Source organism: Moschus berezovskii, chromosome 3 (assembly GCF_049115385.1).
Source record: "Moschus berezovskii isolate FMDL1 chromosome 3, NW_MosBer_1.0, whole genome shotgun sequence".
Lineage (NCBI taxonomy): Eukaryota > Metazoa > Chordata > Mammalia > Artiodactyla > Moschidae > Moschus > Moschus berezovskii.
Genome location: NC_142462.1, coordinates 38,703,834 through 38,724,057, shown reverse-complemented (window position 1 = coordinate 38,724,057; position 20,224 = coordinate 38,703,834). Strand labels below are relative to the sequence as shown.

At 38.9% G+C, this 20,224-nt stretch overlaps 1 protein-coding gene across 3 annotated transcripts in view; it reads left to right on the top strand.

Annotated features, from left to right (window-relative positions):
• The first annotated feature begins 4,565 nt into the window (after positions 1-4,565).
• The window catches only part of HYCC1 (hyccin PI4KA lipid kinase complex subunit 1), a 101,693-nt gene continuing 86,034 nt past the window's right edge, over positions 4,566-20,224 (top strand). For all 3 annotated transcript variants that reach the window (XM_055420568.2, XM_055420569.2, XM_055420570.2), the window contains exon 1: positions 4,566-4,751. The gene's annotated coding sequence lies outside the window, so the exon portion shown is untranslated. The remainder of the gene's footprint in view (positions 4,752-20,224) is intronic.

The window sequence follows — 20,224 nt, the reverse complement described above, 5'->3', positions numbered from 1 at the left end:
CTTCTGGACCCACCACGTGATTGATTTTCTCTTCCCATTTCCAGTTCATATTCTTGAAAGAGAACGGGCTTAGGTAGTCACCGCCACCCCCGTTTGGGTGGAGTGTTCACATCATTAGGCCTGGCTTCCCTTGACCAGCATAGTTCTAAGAAGTGGGTTGTGTGGTATAGATCATGCCTGTGGCCCCTGATGGAGGCACTCTTAGAAGGGGAATCTGGCATGGCACAGCAAGACAGAATGAGCTCTCAGCACATTCTTTTTGTTTTAAATTTTTTTAAAATATGCTTTAACATACTTGCCACTAATGTAACATGTTCTTCATATTTTTTTCAAGGTAAATTTCTTTTGGCACTTTCACTTAAAATAGTCATGGTACATAGAAACAAAGAATAGATTGGTGGTTACCAACGGCTAGAGACTGGGGGAAATGGGGAGATACTACTGGACAAAGGGTACAAATTTCTAGTTATGAGATGAAGAAGTTCTGGGATATAATGTACAGCACACTGACTACAGTTATCAGTACTGTATTGTATACTTGGAAGTTGCTAAGGAGGTAGATCCTAGATGCTCTCATAACAGTAGCCAAAAAGAAAAAAAGTTAACTATATGAAGTAGTAGAAGTGTTAACTAATCTTATTGTGGTCATCATTTCACAGTCTGTGTATATCAAATTATCATGCCACATACCTTAAACTTACACAATGCTTTATGTCAACTCTATCTCAAAAACCTGGAAGAAAATTGTCATATTACCCAGATGTTTTACAGCTAACTTTAGAAATATATTTGAGCTAAATTTGTCTTCAAGTTTCTGAAATTTAATATCATAAAATATATAATGTTCAACTGGCTTTATAATGTTCAACTGGCATTTAATAAAGTTATTTGCAAGAAGGTAAAAACATTTTAATAGTTAGTGTAGAATTATGCCTGTGGATACTAGAGACTAGCAAAGATGGATAGTTAAGGTTTTGAATATGCTGACTTTCATAAAGAGGTTAAAAGCATTTCCCTTTTGAAACAGAATGTTCTTGGGCATTTTCCTAGTGCTTTGCTGCTAAAATATAGATGGTTATGTGTAACTTAATTGCAGAGTGTTACTGTTGGAAATTGTTTTTATATGCACAAATTGTGACAGGAGAGTGGACCGCAAACATAAACTTCAGTTTTGGTTTTACTCTGACTTAGAGGGAAGGTGACTATAATTGCCTTCTGTATCATCTTACCACTGTAAAACAGGAAGTGAAGTCAGTCAATAAATTGCTTCCTCTCTTTTTGCAGAAAAGAAACAAATATATAAATATATATGGGCAGTCTCAGTTTCTTGCCACTCAATCCATCCTATGTACGATCTTGATTTAGTGTTAGTGAAATGTTATGATGTCATTCCCCTGTTTACAACCCCGGGAGTATGTTAGATTCACTCGGAAAGCTTTTAAAATAACCTCTATATCCAGGCCCTGTACCCCAGTTTTCTGATTTATTTGATGTGGGCATTTCTATTTTTGAAAGTCATCCCAAGCAACTCTAAGGAACAGACAGGAAGCTACTAGGCAAACTGACAGAATCTGAACATTGGAGTTGGTTTTCAAGGCACTCTATTGTCTTCCTCCAACCTAGCTTGCCAGGCTCTGGCCAGTTCAAAGGCTTCCCATGTCCTCTGTACGCTGCTTGTATTTCCGTTCTTCTGTCTCTTTTCCAGGAATTCTAAGAGTTTCCTTCTCACACTTTCCGAATTCAAATTTCTGCCCATTTTTCAAGACGTGGCTCAGTTTTTACCTTCCCCTGTGATGCTCTGCCTTCTCCAACCACCCTCAACCGGAAGGCTTGCTCCCTAATCTGAAGTCACACAGCAGTTATTGCCTAGCACTGAGCAATGAACCAGTCATGTACTGCCCTGTGCCATTTCTCCTATTGTTGTGATAAATGATGAAACTTTGCTTTACTTTTCACCTCTTTGTTACCCAAGGACCTATACTATGAGCTTCAGGCATTCCTTTGTATGCTTGACAAGTTGGCTCTGTGTATAGTGCAGGAAGTCAGTAAGTATTTGCCTCCATTTCCCATTTCTGAAGGTGTGGTTTGGCACTTTGTCTCTGCTGGAGTCTTGCCCTGCTCCTACTGGGCCTTCTTGCCAACAGGCTCTCTGGCTGTTTAAATCAGGCCAACATATCCAGTGGCCCACAGGGCTGATTGCCAGTAAAACTGATTGCATGTGTACTCCTCTGCGCACTCTTGTTCACTCTCTATTTTTTGATCCAGCTGAGGCTTTGGCTTTCTTTCCCTCTCTGACCCTTCACTCTCCTACTCCCTATCCTATCAGGACTTGATGGCAGAATTCAAGTTCCTGGGATTTGACTGCTTGCCTTCTGTGAGAATGTTAGAGTACGACACACTCTCCGGATCATCTTATCCCTCTTCCTTCAGCCAACACTTCCCCTGGCTCTGGCCCAGCCCACCTAAATTATACTGCCAATCCTCCACTAGTACCTCGTCTAGTGGAGGTGAAAGTGACAAGGAATCTAGTGACAAGCTTGCTGTCAAAGGAGAGACAGGCACTGTCTTTAGGATTCTCACCCTCTAAAAGAAAACTGATTGTATTGTTCACATGATTATAAGCTTCTGTTGGTTCGTGATTGCCTATAGAATAAAGTCTAAGCCTGAGCTGTTCAATATGGTAGTTATTAAAATTCAGATAAAAAATTGAGTTTTTCTTCTGTGCCCAGGTGGTGCTAGTGGTAAAGAACCTGCCTGCCAATGCAAGAGATTAAGAGATGGGAGTTTGATCCCTGGGTCTGGAAGATCTTCTGGAGAAGGGCATGGCAATCCACTCCAGCGCTCTTGGCTGGAGAATCCCTTGGATAGAGGAGCCTGGTGGGCTATGGACCATCGGGTCGCGAAGAGTCGGACACAACTTAAGTGACTTAGCATGCATGCTGTGCCATATTTCAAGTGCTGGATAGCCACTTGTGATTATCCTATTGGACAACACAAATATAGAACATTTTCACCATTACAGAAGTCTCTGTTGGACAGTGCTCATCTACATACCTTAGTGTAGTTCATATGGCCTTTATAATGTTGTGTTTTAGCTTAATTTTTAGCTGCTACTTACCTTTCAAGCCTACCGACTTTCTCAGTGTTCTCCAGCCACTCAGAGCCTTTCACAGCTCTGCATCTTTGAACTTGCTGTTCCTGCTTCCTGAAACGCCTTTTGATTTTCTTCTCTGGCAAACTCCTACTTACCTTTTTTAAAAAAAAAAAAAAATTATTTATTTGTCTGCACCAGGTGTTTAGTTGCAGCATGTGGGATTTAATTCCCTTACCAAGGATTGAACCCAGGGCCCATGCATTGGCAGCGTGGAGTCTCAGCCACTGGACCACCAGGGAAATTCCCTATTCACCTTTTTAAGATCCAACTCAAATATTACCTTGCTTGTGAAGTTCCCTGACTTTCCTAAACACAATAATTTTTCCTGCGTTCCCTTGGCTTATTGAACCTGGCTCTGGTGCCCTTATCACCATATTTTATTATTTGCTTATAAATCTGTCTATTCTCTTGGATGGCAGATCCTGATTGTTCTATAGATCTACCCTAATGAATACCTGAAGTTGTTTGCTTGATGGTCTTTCAATATTAAGTAATATGTTTTCTTACTGTGGGCTTCTTATTCATGTGTTTGCCATGTTTGAAAAGATCTTGGTGCTTTAGAAGTTCTTCTTTCTTAAAAACTAGAGTGACTTTCTGTCTTTCAGGTTGAAAGTTCATTTTCTTTCTAGTTAATTCTGATAAGACTTGAGAGGGATATGGTAGGAGAAGTTGACAAGGTCAAAAACAGAGTAACTGTATGTAGGAAACAGTTCGGATGTGCTTAGGTTCCAGTCGTTACATAAAATATTTAGTATTTAGGAGAAGAGAAGGGAAGGAAGATGAAGGGGGAAAAAAAACAGCTCATGGAACGGATAGTGCGGAATTGTGTTTGACTTTCCAGACTAAGGCCAAAAGCAATGATGTAAGAGAAGAGTTTTTTATTACTATTTTGCAAAAACGTATTTTATTACCGTCTCCCTCCTCCCAACCCCCATCCCCCACTTCAGGATTTGATAAGATTTTGAGAAATTCTGGTGACTCAAATTACTGTGAAGTAAATCCTCCTGACCAAGAAATAAAGAAATTAAAATATCAATTAGTTTCTCTTCTGCGATTATGGTGAACATCATTCCGAAAGGCTTATTTTCTTCCGGAAGAGCTGTGAGTACTAAAGGCTGAGTCCAACAGACCTTCTCTGATCACTATCGCCTAGTTGCAGCGTCAATCTTAACAGTCAATCATCTCCCCTTGGGGACGCCGACCACGCCTTATCGCTCAGACTACGCCCACCAAGTCTCCCTCCCTCCCACCTCATGGCCCCGCCCCGTGCTTAGCAAAAGAAGATTTTCATTGGTGAAGAAGTTGCTCTGATCCCGCCCCAGCGAGCGGCGATAGGCCGAGCTGGCGTGGGGCGGTGGTGGTTGGCTGCCTGGGGACGGGTCCCTGGTCTTGCCCGTCAGAGTAGCTGGCGGCAGTGGCGGCGCTCGGGACTGGGTTGTCAGTCAGTGAGCGCAGGGGGAAGATGGCTCGCCGGGACCCGTTCTGCTAGGAAGAAGGCGGGGGCAGGTGGTGCTGCTTATTCGGAGCAGCAGCCGTCGCTGTCGTTGCTAGCCAGATAAGTCGAGGTTCTGGAGGTCGAGCTTGGAGAGCCGCTTTGGTAAGTCCCGCGGAGAGAACCGCGCCGGGCCCCCAGGGCGGCCGGCGACCGATAACTTTTTTTGTCAGGGAGGAGCCGGGGCGAGGCGACGGCGGGGAAGGGACGGGGACTTTGTCCCCCGGCGGCGGCTTCGTTGGGGGTAACGGCTCCAGCGCGAGGCGCCGCGGATGAGCGCTAGACTCTTCTGGACGCCCAGGCGTCCAAGGATCTGAGGGGAGGAACTCGGTGGTAGGCTGCGGCCGGCGGCTTCTCGCCCCGAAGTTGGGCGCAGCCCGCCTGCTGCCTGGGCGGCGGCAGCTTTGTGCGCGAGGACTCGGGTCTTTCTCCTTCCCCGGCGAGGAGCCTTCCGATCTCCGGGCGTGACCTGGGTGCAGCCGCCTCGGGCGGACCAGCCGCCCTTCAGCCGGGTTGCCTGGGGTGGGACACCCCCACCGCCCTGCAGCGGCTGATGCTCCGCTCCGACCTCTCCTACCCCTCCCACCCCTCCGACTCCTCCTTCCCACTTCAGCGAGGCTGCAACTACCCGTCCAGTCTAATGGCCAAAATGGTCACTGTCGCCCCCCTAGTCTTTGAAAGCAACATTCTTCCCCGTTCCCCCACAAGTCGGAGAGATTCACAAAGCAGCCACGATTCCTTCCTTGGTTATTTCCACTGGTGAGCTCTTCATCAGCCCTTACCCTCTTTTTACTGTGTTAGTCCTTCCCAGGTGGTGGTGGTTTAGTCGCTAAGTCGTGTCCGACTCTTCTGATATACTCGAGAATCGTCAGGGTTTTGTCCGAAAATTGTTGCATTGAAAGACCCGCCGAAGTTTGCACGCTCTGGCAGAACTGGGTATCCCCGCTTCGTGTGCGTTGTTCCCTCAGAGTATAGACGTTTCTGAAATTTTTAAATTTTGCCCTGGTAGTTTCATACTGCACAGAATCGGTTCTCCGATACACTATCACACGCCGGGCAGCCGCTCGGCTCTTCAGGTAGGGGGAGTTTGTTCAGCGGGCAGCTGCTGCTTATCTTCAGAGACCGTCCTACCGACTGTAGGGCCAGGCTGTCCTTTGGCAAATTATTTGTCCTTTGGGTCACACAGTAGTTTTTGTAGCAGGTATGTCGCCTCTTTGGTTCGTGTATCACTTTACAGTTTGAAATTTTCAGCTTTTAAAACCTTATCTGCATAAAGTCATAAATATTGGTATAACCTTGAGTCAGTATAGTAGTCCTGGGAGGTTTGTTTTCCATAAGAACATTCTCCTAACATCCATAGATCACTGCTCTGCGTGCCCCCCCCCCGCCCCGTTCTCCAATTTCTAAGCATTTTTCTTTAGGTTAACACATTTTAAGTCCCAGAGCACCATATTTTTGAAGTGCAGGCAAGAAAGAAAGAAAAAAAATCTTTAGGATATGCTTGCCTGGCCAATAGTAGCTTCAAAGTCGGCTGTTCTAATAATTCATTTCAACAAAGTAGCAAGGAAGAAAATCATTGCCTGTTTTAGAAAATAAATTCTGGATTTGGCGTATTTATCCTTTTTTGATTTACTATAGTTATAACAACAAAGGGTTTGAAACCCTCTTAGTTACCAGCATTAACAGTAACTGGGTATGGACATCAGATGCAGCATTGGTTGAGTCAGTGTGTTTTCCCTGCTGTGCTTCGTTTTTTTGTTGTATTCCAGTTTTATGAAATCTGCTCTCCATTGCATTTTTAGAGCAGTGGTGTTTTGACAGTCAGAGTTTAAATATATCTTGTAGTCAACTGTTTTATTAAGGATCCTGTTGCCTGATATTTATTTTATAATGAATATTAGGAGATCTTTTAAAAATGTTAGTATCAAGACCATTTTGGCCCTATCAAGTTTTTGTCTTGTAAATAATCGAAATTATGTCAGACATAAATTTGCATTACCCCAGGCCGAATAGGTATACAAAATGAATGTATACAAAAATGAATGTCACAGCTCTTGTCATCAAGGAACTTCCTATGTCATATACAAGACAGGTAAGTAAAGTAACAATTATAATACTTTGTGATAAGCGTGAATAGAGATTTGCCTAGCATTGTAGGTGAGCAGAGTAGGAGATGGCTAACTCAGCATGGATGTATGTAAGGTTGGGGGCACATAGTAGAGCTTTAAAGTATGGTATAATTTCGCCGAGTGCACGAGCTGAGTGAATACCTTTCCAGGAAAATAGAGTAAGTGAGAAAACAAGGAGGCGGGAGCAACCCTGGCAGTTTAGAGAAGTCATTGTCGGTGACAAGTCCAAAGTTAGTAATACTGGTCTTGACTTGAATGCGGGGGTTAGATGGGAAAACGGTGGAAGATGAGAACAGTGAGGGTGTAGGGGGCCAACCCAGGATGTTGCATCCTTGGCTAAGGGGATTGCATTGAAAATGATGAACAAGAAACCACTTAATGGATTTGTGTTTTGGATCCTCGTTCTGGTAGAGCGAGGTAGAACCTGATAGATCCTGTCACCTCAGGAAAGAAAGGAGGAAGAATCAAGAATCTTGAGGGTTTGACTTGGTTCCATTGATTGGAAATGAGTTGCACATAGATAGAGGGAAGATGATGCATTCTATTGTGGATTTTTTGAATTTGAGGAAACTGTGGGACATTCAGATGAAGATGTAGATATGTGTTTGAATGTAGGATGTGGAACTTGTAAAGTAAATCAGGAATAGAGGGAAGATGGGGGGTTGAAGAAGCTGTATTGACTTGGGTGTGTTGAAATGACTCAGATTGGAAAAGACTTTAGCATAATAAAAAGCAGCAATTGGAGAATAGACAACTAAAAGACAGATAGGTGGAAGAATAATGTGAAAGAGAATTAGTTAGATAAGTATTAGTTAGAAAGATAGGAGGAACTTCAAGAAGGATGCCAAGGGTGGAGAAGTTTTCAAATAGAGGAGGAATGGGTCAATAATTTTGAAGGCTTTAAAGAAGTGTCAAGTAAGAAGAGGAGTCCAGGGACCAGTGAATTTGTCAGGAGTTCATAGGTGACTTTAACAAGTACAGTTTTAACTGAGTAGTGGTTAAGAAACTAGTCTCCAGAAGACTGAGAAAGAACGTTGTTTGGTCCAACTCTTTGTGACCCATGGACTGTAGCATGCCAGGCTTCCTTGTCCTATATTATCTCTTAGAGTTTGCTCAAACTTATGTCCGTTGAGTCCATTCAGCCATCTCATCCTCTGTTGCCTCCTTCTCCGGCCCTCAGTCTTTCCCAGCATCAGGGTCTTTTCCAATGAGTCGGCTCTTTGGATCAAGAATGGATGATGAAAAAATAGACATGCTTGCATGGGGCATTTTTTTTTTTTTGGTATTTTTTTTTTTTTGCTTTCTTTTTTTAAAAATTAATTAATTAATTTTATTGGAGGCTAATTATTTTACAATATTATATTGGTTGGTTTTACCATACATTGACATGAATCCGCCCCGGGTGTACATGAGTTCCCCCTCCTGAACCCCCCTCCCACCTCCCTCCTCCCTTTATCCTCCCTCTGGGTCATCCCCGCACACTAGCCCCGAGCATCCTGTAACATGCATCGACCCTGAACTGGTGATTCGTTTCACATATGACAACATACATGTTTCAATGCGATTCTCCCAAATCATCCCACCCTCACCCTCTCCCACAGAGTCCCAAAGACTGTTCTATACATCTGTGTCTCTTTTGCTATCTCGTATACAGGGTTATCATTTGCATCTTTCTAAATTCCATACATATGCGTTAGTATACTGTATTGGTGTTTTTCTTTGCATGGGGCATTTTAAGAAAACTAAGGAAGGAAGAGAGAATGACAGCCTTAGAGCAGTGATTCTCAATCTTATCTACACATTTTCAAATCATCTGAGGGAGTTTTTGAGTCCTGATTTCAAGGGGGAACCCCTATACCAATTTGAAGAGTGGAACAGGACCCAGACTTCAGTATTTATTTCAATAGCTTTCAGTTCAGTTCAGTCGCTCAGCCCTGTCCAACTCTTTGCGACCACATGAATCACAGCACGCCAGAACTCCCTGTCTATCACCAACTCCCAGAGTTCACTCAAACTCACGTCCATCGAGTCGGTGATGCCATCCAGCCATCTCATTCTCTGTCGTCCCCTTCTCCTCCTGCCCCCAATCCCTCCCAGCATCAGGGTCTTTTCCAGTGAGTCAACTCTTCGTGTGAGGTGGCCAAAATATTGGAGTTTCAGCTTTAGCATCAGTCCTTCCAATGAACACCCAGGATTGATCTCCTTTACAATGGACTGGCTGGATGTCCTTGCAGTCCAAGGGATTCCCAAGAGTCTTCTCCAACACCGCAATTCAAAAGCATCAATTCTTCGGCAATCAGCTTTCTTCACAGTCCAACTCTCACATCCATTCATGACCATGGGAAAAACCGTAGCCTTGACTACATGGACCTTTGTTGGCAAAGTAATGTCTCTGCTTTTTAATATGCTATCTAGGTTGGTCATAACTTTCCTTCCAAGGAGTAAGCGTCTTTTAATTTCATGGCTGCAATCAGCAATAGCTTTATGGAAGTATAATTGGCCTGTAATAAACTACACATATTTAAAGTGTGCGGTTGAATGTTTGCTGCTGCTGCTGCTGCTAAGTTGCTTCAGTTGTGTCCGACTCTGTGCGACCCCATAGACAGGCTCCCCCGTCCCTGGGATTCTCCAGGCAAGAACACTGGAGTGGTTGCCATTTCCTTCTCCAATGCATGAAAGTGATTAGTGAAAGTGAAGTCGCTCAGTCGTGTCTGACTCTTAGCGACCCCATGGACTGCAGGCTTCTCCATCCATGGGATTTTCCAGGCAAGAGTACTGGAGTGGATTGCCATTTCCTTCTCCAGTTGAATGTTTAACACGTTTATGTTCATTAAACTATCACCACAATCAAAATGATGAATATATCCGTCACCTCCAAAAGTCTCCTAGTGCCCCTTTGTAATCTCTCTCTCAATCCCTGAAACCACTGGTCTACTTTTTATTACTAGAGATTAGTTGCATAGATATTTCACAGTTCCTTAGGAAATTCCATAGGCATAGTTGAAACTGCTGCAGAGGGATATGAGTTGAAGGGATATTATGCTTGGATTTTTTTTATATGTGTAAGGAAAGTGAGAAGTAAGAGATTAGGAAAAATGAGATATCTATTGGAACTAAGTTCCTGAGGTAATAGTAGATGGAATTCAGAGCTCTGACCGGTAAACAAAGGAAGACAACATCTTTAACAAAGAATATGATATTAAAGATAGTGTATTTTTTTGTTATCAGCATCAAGGTTGTCATCGTGTAGTATCAAGATTGGTTCTCAGAAGTACTCAGAAATAATTAGCATCTTAATGTTATGAAAATGAATGCCCCATAGAAAAAACCCTTAAATCTAGCCCCTGGCACTACCATGTAATGCTTTGTCATTTTTTGGAGGGGAGCAGATGGAATTAACAGTTTGACTATTGCTTACTGTTGAGAGCCAAGTGCTGCTAGAATCTTTTTGACCCCCTTGGAGTTAGGCTGCATGTCTGTACTGGGGAAGGAGAACATTTAGCATTTACAAATCTCCTGTTTAAAGCATCTTTGTTCAGAAGAAATCCTGCTTACTTGCCCTTTCGATATATGCCTTTTAAACACATTGGAGGAAAAAAAGTCATTCTTCTTTCTACCAAGGGAGACAGAGAAGAGTTGTGAATGGAAGTTGTCAAAGGCCCACATTTTGTATCCTGAGAAAGGTAATATCTATATTCCACACTGTCCCTTCCAACTTTTTAAAAAGTTTCAGGCTCAAGTTTTAGATGTAGGTGAAAGCTGAGCCCTGCTGGTTCTGAGTTCCAGGGTTTGTTCATCACTTGATTCTTACTACCTTTGGCAGGAGCTGAAAGCAAATAGTTAATATCTAAATATTATTTGACATTGTACTTGATCATAAATAAAGATGGGAGTGAAAACTTTTGTCTGATTGTTTCCTAGAGTTCTGAAAATTTCTTTCATTGTAGTTTTCAGTTACTAAGTTGTGTTTGACTCTTTGTGACTCCATGGACTGCAGCAGGGCAGGCTTCCCTGTCCTTCACTATCTCCTGGAGTTTGCTCAAATTCATGTCCATCGAGTTGGTGATGCTATCTAACCGTTTCACCCTCTGCCGCCCCCTTCTACTTTTGCCTACAAAATCTTTCATTATGATTAAAGTGTAAAAATATGATCAGATATAGAGAGGGTAGACCTCCCTAGTTTTGGTCCAGCCTAAAAGAGTAAAACTATCAGTGTTAACATGATTTTGGATACTGTTGTTAATAAAGTCAAAGAGATATATTAAACATTCTGTATTTTCTTTTTTTTTTTCTGTTTTGGCAGAATTTATTTTATTTTATTTTTTTATACATTACATTCTGTATTTTCTTAATTACTAACCCAATATGTAATAATTGTAGGAAGTTTGGAAAATTCAGGAAAGCATAAATGATAAATAACATCTATAATGCGCCATTGATGGGCTTCCCAAATGGTGCAGTGGTAAAAAATCCACGTGCAATGCAAGAGATGCAAGAGATGGTGGTTCAGTCCCTGGGTTGGGAAGATCCCCTGGAGTAGGAAATGGCAACCCACTCCTGTATTTTTGCTTGGAAAATTCTGTGGACAGAGGAGCCTGGCGGGCTACAGTCTGTGGAGCTGTAAAGAGTCGGACATGAATGAGTGACTGAGTGTGTGTGCGCCTATTGATAATCATTTTTAACACTGGTGAATATCCCATGGGTCCTTTTTAATGGGATTTGCTCTTTTTTATTTTCCAACAACTGCCCTCCGCTACCCGCTGCATATTGTACCTGCTCTTTTGTTTGTTGTTGTTGACACTATCTTGTTTCTAGGTTATTTTTACACAATTGAATGAATGCTTGCCCGAGTCAATAAAGCATTATTCTTTTACAGCATACCATCATTTTAAATGTGTAGCTAATAGTCCAGCATTTGGATTTTCCATTGCTTATTTAACCAACATTTCAATTGTTAAAAATTTAAGCTCTTTCCAATAACTTGATGGATTAATCATTGTGTATATCTTTTATTAAGAGAAATTCTAAAGTTAAAAGGTACACTAATTATTTTTGATAGATATTAATAGATTGCTTTCCAGAAAGTTGTGATAGTCATTTTTATTAATTGTGCTTGAGGATGCCAGCAATCTCTCCATATTAAAAAACTGCTGTTTTGATATGAAAAGTATAAATTTCTTTGTTTCATTTGTTATTAGTGACTTTAAATATTTGTATTTTTTGTGAATTATTTATTAATGTCCTTTGTTTATTATGCTATTGGATTTTAAAATACTGAGTTATAAAACCTCTTTGTATATAAAACTGTTAGGTGTTGGTCAAACTGCAATGCAGATAATTTCTCCACTTTGTCATTTGCATCCTAATTTTGTTTTTGGCTTGAATTTTTTATTTTTAAACAGATTTTTAATATTTAGTGTAGCTAAATCTATCAAATTTTCCTTTTACTGCTTAGACTTTCTTGTGTTTGCATATTCTATAAGTAATTACTTCTTTTTCCTTATATTACTTTCAGAGTTTTAAAAAAAAATTTACATCTTTAATCTATTTGAAGTGTATTTTAAGGTCGAGTGGCAAGTCAATTATTTTATACTATTTACTGAATAATTGTCTTTCCCCAGAGATTTTCTGTTCTGTTTCATTTGGCTATATTTTTTGCTCCAATAATTCCAAACAGTTCTAATTACTGTAACTTTTTAATGTATTTTACTATATGGTTGTGTGAATTCCTATTACCTTTTTCAAAACATTTTCATAATTTCTCATTTTTTTTCAGATTACCTTTAATCCAATTTGTTAAGAAAGAATTTAATTGAAAATATAAACTAATTTTTTAGAGACAGCTATGATTTCTTATGATCTATTTTAGAGATAGCTATGAAATACTTTACAGTATTTTCATCATCTCTTCAAGTCATCTTTTATGACTCAGTGTTTTGTAGTTTTCTTCATGTGATTCTGCCTATTTTTAAAGTTGACTTTTGGTATTTTAAAACCTCTTGTCGCTATTGTGAGTGAAATACTTTTTCATTGTATTTTAAAGAGGGTTACATCTTCCTGATGGAACATAGAAAAGTTGGTGATTTGTTGTACTATTTTCTAATTGGTCATCTTATGAAATTCTGCTTTTTTAATTTATTTTTTATGAAATTCTTAATTGTAATAGTTTCTATTGGATTTTATAATAAGGCAGTTATAGAATTTGTGAATGATGATAATTTTGTTTTCTTGCTAATATTTAACCTTTTCTTTTTTTTAAAAAAATCACACTGATTAGAGTGTTAATTAGATTGTTAAATTATAGTAATGAATAGCGAGCATCTTTGGTTCATTTCTTGTTTGAATGAATGCCTTTACGGTTTTCATAGTTGTGTATTCTTTTTGACAGTTGTTTTTTTTTTTAGTACATTAAGGAAGTAGTCTTCTATTCCCCTTTTTTAGAATTAAGTTTAAATTGGATCACGTAAATTTCATAATATATGATTATATGGCTTTTCTTCTTTGCCTATTTTATGAATCATATTAAAAGCTTTCCTAATAGATTTCACCAACTTTGTCTCTTTGGAATAAAGACAACTTGGTAATAGCATACTTCTTTAAAGCTAGATTAGATTGCTCTGTAAGATCTCTAGTGTTCCTTTTGTATTATCTTTCTCAGGTTTTGGTTTCTGAATATACTAGCTTTGTGAAATAGAGAGGATGGGGAGAGAACTTATAAGTTCTGGCACTGTCTTCCTTGAAGGTCTGAAGTAGTATAACTTCCTTGCGAACACTAGCAAGGGAGGTGTTCTCCGTCCCCCCTTCTGATGTCTGTGTCAGAAGCTTTCTCTGTCCCTTTTCTTACTTTAATAAAACTCTACTACGCACACACACACACACACACACACACACAAATGAGGTAGTTTAGCTATATGAAAATGTCCAGGTCTTTTTGGATTGAAAACAGTTTGTTGATATTTTAATATCTGCTACTTTCTAAGTGAGTGAGTGAATTCGCTGTTGTGTCCGACTCTTTGCGACCCCATGGACTGTAGCCTACCAGGCTCCTCCGTCCATGGGATTTTACAGGCAAGAGTACTGGAGTGGGTTGCCATTTCCTTCTCCAGGAGATCTTCATGACCTAGGGATTGAATCCAGGTCACCTGCATTGTAGGCAGATGCTTTACCATCTGAGTCACCAGGGAAGTCCACTTTCTAAGTACTTTGCATAATTAATTTCATTTATTTGTGTACAACTTTGCAAAATAAGTATTAGTTACCCTTATTTTTCAGATAAAGAAACTGAGATGAAAGAGATTAAGATACTTGTTCAAAAGCAACAAGTAGAGGCAGAGTTTAAACTCAATTCCTCTCTGATGCTATAACTCATGATTTTTAATCAATATCCTAATTGTTTTCCCAATTAAGACTCTTTCTTTATTCTTTGTTATTGAGAAGTAGGCTTAATTATTTTATTTGAGTGTTTTACTAACTGTTTTCCTCTTTGCCCAATTAGTTTCGGTTTTTGGTAACCCTATCATAATTATGATTGGTCTGTTCTATGTTGATATCGTATCTTCTGCTGTTTCAACAAACAGTCCAGTATGGTTATGATAGAAGATACTGGAATGGGAATGGGATGGTATTTATTTAACGTACTTTGTATAGTTCACATTGTAATGTGTTGTATAAGATACTGGAATGGGAATGGGATGGTGTTTATTCAACGTACTTTGTATAGTTCACATTTTAATGTGTTGTATGTTCAAGATCAGTTTGCATTCCTAAATACTGTTTGTACCTAGTAAAGAATGTTAAGCACAACACATCAAGGAACTTTAGTACTTTTCCATTCTAGTTTAAATATTTGTCATTATTGAAGCTTGCATCACGGTAGCCTTTTAGTAGTAAATGTTAAATGATACTTGTTTGATGTGTGCTTTCTGGAACAAAGAGTCTTTTGAGTAGCAGATGAATGTTAGTTGACTTCTTATATAAATATGTAAACATTCATTCAGTTATTTGCACTAGACCTAAGGAAAACAGTATATATGAGTTTTCTTAAGCTGTACAATCAAAATTATTTGAGGTTTCAGCTATTGGAAGATATACATTACTCTTCTATAAAGGAACTTAGAGGCTTGAAAATTTAAGAGAATAATGTAAGCCTTAAAAATGCTTAATTTGGGCAAGCAGTTGTAAACTCTGTTTCTATCTTTTTGAGCTCCTCTGTTTTTTTTTCCCCTTTAGATGTAATTGATGTTTAATTAATTCATTATTGGTTATAATCAACATACAGACTATAGTCACTACCTTTCACTAATGAGAGGCATGAAAATCTGCTAGTCTGACCTGACATTTATATACTCTTTTGATCTAAACGTCAAAGTTCCTGTTGCTTTGTTAATTGATAGATATTATTGTCGTGAACGGAGTGACCAAATAGTCCTCAAAACAGTACACAGTTTAGTAGATTAGAAGAGGGAGAGACTGTTTTGGGAAATTATGAAACTTTGAGTGAGTTCGGGTAAAGGAGTGGGGTGGAAGGTGGAAGCATTATAGAAATAGGTGAGAGGAGACACATCCATTAAGTATGAAAGGTCCGTTCCGTTCCGTTCCGTCGCTCAGTCGTGTCCGACTCTATGCGACCCCGTGGACTGTAGCCTACCAGGCTTCTCTGTCAGTGGGATTCTCCAGGCAAGAATACTGGAGTGGGTTACCGTTAGAAATATGCAAATCAAATAGACTGTTAGAGAAGTACAGAAAATTAGAAGAATGGGTTACTTGGATGATAGAAGTAGAATATTGAAGTCAGTGAAGTCTTGGTAGGGTTTCAGAAAGGAAGATCCTGTGGCAAGGTTAAAGAGAAAGAGTGAGTACTGAGACAGAACTAATAGAATTGTCATTTTTGAGGTCATGGAGAGTATATGATGAGAATCAAATATATATTGTAAAGGGCGTTAAAGAATAAACTGGTGTTGGAATAATTGGAGGCAGTGGCAGTAGATAAGTCTACTAAATCAGAAAGTTAATCAGTGAAGAACAAATAAAGATTGAAGTATTGTAACTGGAGGGTATTAGAAGCTAATGAAACTTCTCTCCCAATTCCAGCCTAATCCCTTACTCCGCTTTCCACAGATCCTGAAATGCACTTTGTTCAGTTGAATGAAGTGCAGATTGTCCAACTGAAAATATTTTGTTAGTGATAGTTAGAGCTATGGTTATTGATCATAGTGATGTGCCAGTGCTTTATTTATATTTAATCCTTAGAACGTTCCTGTAATACAGATGTTATTACTTACTTTTCACAGGGGAGGACAGTTTAAGTAACTTGCTGGAAAGTGGGTATAGGTTTTTTGGACTCTATGTGTATGTGTGTGAAATTTGAACAAAATCTATACTTTAGCTAATAATACTGTATCACATGTTAATTTCCTGTTTTTTTTTTTTACAACATAGTGTTTCTTCATATTCTCAGAATTGTATTAGAAGTTTCAAGCTTCATTCATTTTTTTAAAAATCACTAAGGTAATAAATTTTCTAGACTTTTAGCAGTACTACTAGATGCCAGAATACATGGAACTATGTCAAAGTTTTTAGTGAATATATATTAGAAATCTAGCATTCTATTCATACTAAGTCAAACAAATGGAATCAAAATGTCATAAACTTTTTAGATAGACAAAAATTCACAAATTTTCTAAAATATACATATTATATTGTACATACTATCTGTATGTATATGTATACAAAGATTTTCTACTACACTTGATAAAGGCTTGAGAAAGAACAGCAACAACAAAAAGATGAAGGAATTGGCAAACATGAACTAAATGAAATGGGAGTACTAAATATGGAATACAAAAAATGAAACAAACTAGATAAAAGTAAAAGGTCATCATATAATCCAGTTGTTTTTAAACTTGACTGGTCATTAGAAACACATTTGGAGCTTTGGAGAAAAAGCAAAGCTGGGCATTTGTGTTTTTCAAAAAATTACAAGATAATTCTGATATTCATCTAGATTTTAAAAAGTGATTACAGGTTTTCCTATTAAATGGTAGTTTTAGTAATATAGAATTCTATTATTTTCTGCTGGCCAATCATGATACAATTGTATTAAGAGAATAATAGTTACATAATCACAGTAGTAAAAAATGTTTATCAGTTTTCACAATCAGTAGCCAGACAATAAATAAAAGATAATTACAATTGCAAACTATAATGAAAACATGATTAACCTAACAATATAATAATTACATAAAATTTGGGGGGTCAAGCAGAGTGATGTGGTAAGTGGAAGTGCATACATGTGCATGTTTTCATTCACCCAGCCAGTCTGTCTTTTGGTTGGTGCATTTAATGCATTTACATTTAAGAAAATTATATGTATGGACCTATTACCATTTTCTTAATTGTTTTGAGTTTATTTTGTGTAGATCTCTTCCTTCTCTTGTGTTTCCTGCCTTGAGACGTTCTTTTAGCATTTGTAAAGCTGGTTTGGTGGTGCTGAATTCTCTCAACTTTTGTTTGCCTGGAAAGCTTTTGATTTCGCCATCAAATCTGAACAAGAGTCTTGCTGGTCAGAGTATTCTTGATTGTAGTTTTTTCCCTTTGCTCACTTTAAATATATCATGCCATTCCCTTTTGACTTGTAGAGTTTCTGCTGAGAAATCAGCTGATTTGGGAGTTCCCTTGTACGTTGTCATTTTTCCTGTTTCTTTTAATATTTTATCTTTGTCTTTAATTTTTATCATTTTGATTACTGCATGTCTTGGTGTTTTTATCCTTGGGTTTATCCTGTCTGGGTCTCTGCACTTCCTGGACTTGGTTGACTTTCTTTTCCCCTGTTAGGGAAATTTCCAGCTATTATCTCTTCAGATATTTTCTTGGGTCCTTTCTCTCTTCTCCTTCTGCTGCTGCTGCTGCTGCTGCTAAGTCGCTTCAGTCATGTCCAACTCTGTGCGACCACATAGATGGCAGTCCACCAGGCTCCCCCGCCCCTGGGATTCTCCAGGCAAGAACACTGGAGTGGGTCTCTTCTTCTAGGACCCCTATACTGCGAATGTTGGTATGTTTAATGTTGTCCCAGGAGTCTCTTAGGCCGTTTTCATTTTTTTTTTTTTCCCATTCTTTTTTCTCTATTCTGTTCTGCAGCAGTGATTTCCAATATTCTGTTCTCCAGGGCATTTATGCATTCTTCTGCCTCAGTTATTCTGCTGTTGATTTCTTCTAGAGTATTGTTCATCTCTGTTCTTTAGTTCTTCTAGGTCTTCTAGGTAAACATTTTTTGCATCTTCTCCTTTCTGTTTCCAAGATCCTGGATTATCTTCACTATCATAATTCTGAATTCTTTTCCTGGAAGTTTGCTTATCTCTACTTCATTTAGTTGTTTCTCTGGTGTTTTTCTTGTCCATTCATCTGGAACATAACTTTCTGCTTTTTCTTTCTGATAAATCTTCTGCAATGTGGTTTTCGTTGTAGCTGCTGCAGGATTGTGATTCTTCTTGCTTCTGTCTGCCCTCTGGTGGATGACACCAAGAGGCCTGTGTAAGCTTCCTGATGGGAGGGACTGGCCATGGGAAAAACTGGATCTTGCTCTGGTGGGTAGGGCTGTGCTCAGTAAAATTTTAATCCAATTATCTGCTGATAGGCTTGTCCCTGTTAGTTAGTTGTTTGACCTGAGGCCGCCCAGCTCTGGGGTCTACCACCTCTATGTTAGGGTTAATGGTGACCTCCAAGAGAACTTAGGCCAAGGGGCACCAATCCAGGACTGCTTCTGCCAATGCTCCTGTCTCCACAGTGACCCACTGCTGACCCATGTGACCCACATCTCCACAGGAGACCCTCTAACACTAGCAGGTAGGTCTGGTTCAGTTTCCTGTGGGGTCACTGCTCCTTTCCCCTGGGTCTTGGTGCATGCAAGATTTTGTTTGTATCCTCCAAGAGTGGTGTCTCTGTTTTCCCCAGTCCTGTGGAAGTCCTGAAATCAAATCCCTCTGGCCTTGAAAGTCAGGTTCCCCAGGGATTCCCAGTTTTTTGAAATCTTTTCATTATGCCATGTTGCTTCTATTATTGAGCTGTGTTAAAAACACTTGGAGAAGGGGGTGGTTGTCAAAGGAATACAAGGTATGACTCCTCTCCTCATAGAAAGAAGTGGAAGATAAATATTAGTTATGTTTGCTGTAATTTGTGTTAACTATTAATATATTTTCTATTTAAAATGCTTTATAAAAGGATTCCTTTCAATAAACTTTTCTATCATATGTATGTTATTTAAATTTTAACAGTTTTATTTGGAGATTATATTTATCTGTGATAATAGTATGTTGAGGTTAAAGGAAGGACAGTCTAAGAAAGATGATATAAAGAAAAGTAAGGGGAAAACTTGTTCTTTCCACTGTGAGAGCTACATATATGTTATACAGTTTTCAGTAGCACTTAGAAAGACCAGCTTCTTCGTGTAAATCATATTGAACTGGTCGTTGGATGGTAATCAGGGCAGATATTTTTCATGACACCAGGTTATCAAACTCCCAGGTTTTTATTATATTTATTGTAATATAATGTGATTTATTAAATTTGGATTTATCAGTTAAGAATTGGTTATTGGTGATATAACCCAAAGATATTTAATTTTCTGTTATAAGCCTTTTCTTCAGAAACACTGCATAATTGAATAGAAATACTTAACTACTTTAGGGATTAAACATTCTTACAGGACTTTCAAATACTTTGAGAGAACCAAAATAGAAATTTTTGCTGTACTAATTTTAGTTTCACATTCAGCAGCAAAGCAACATCAGTTATACTACCATATAGCATTATTAAAAACTTTATTGAAAAAATAAGTTTATAATTCAGCCTCTGCTAAAGCAAATTGACTGTTATCCCAGTGAATCAACATGATCTTACTAAACTGTTTACTTTATCTTTGGTTACTATAATTTTTTAAACCAGGAAAGCATCTGTATTAATAATATCCACTGAGACAAATAGGATATTGTAGTGTAGTCAAGATCTGTTGCTTTTATTATTATGGCTCTGTTAGTACACATTACCACCATCAACTGTGTTTATTTGCATTTTATCATTATACCCCACTCCACCCCCGCCCCAGCCCCCGTTTGTCCTCATCAGTTTCTAATTGAACATCTGAACTTCTGTTGGCAGACATCACTAATGGTTGAACATCTCATTCCAATTTTTGAAAGGGCAGTGACTCACCCTAAGACATCAACCCAACCCATGAGTCACTTGAAATTTGTTTCTCTTAACATTCCTCTCTTCTTTTTCTCCAACACTAGAAAAAGGAAAACTGCTGGTTAAGAATGCAAAAAACTTTGAAGGAATGAAAGTAGAGCTGTCCTTTGGAAAGTGTATTTCTATATGCTGTTTTGGGGAAAGAGAAAGAGGGTCAAGTGATAGCAAAATGATTGCAAGATAATACTTCCACTGGACTTCCTTTAA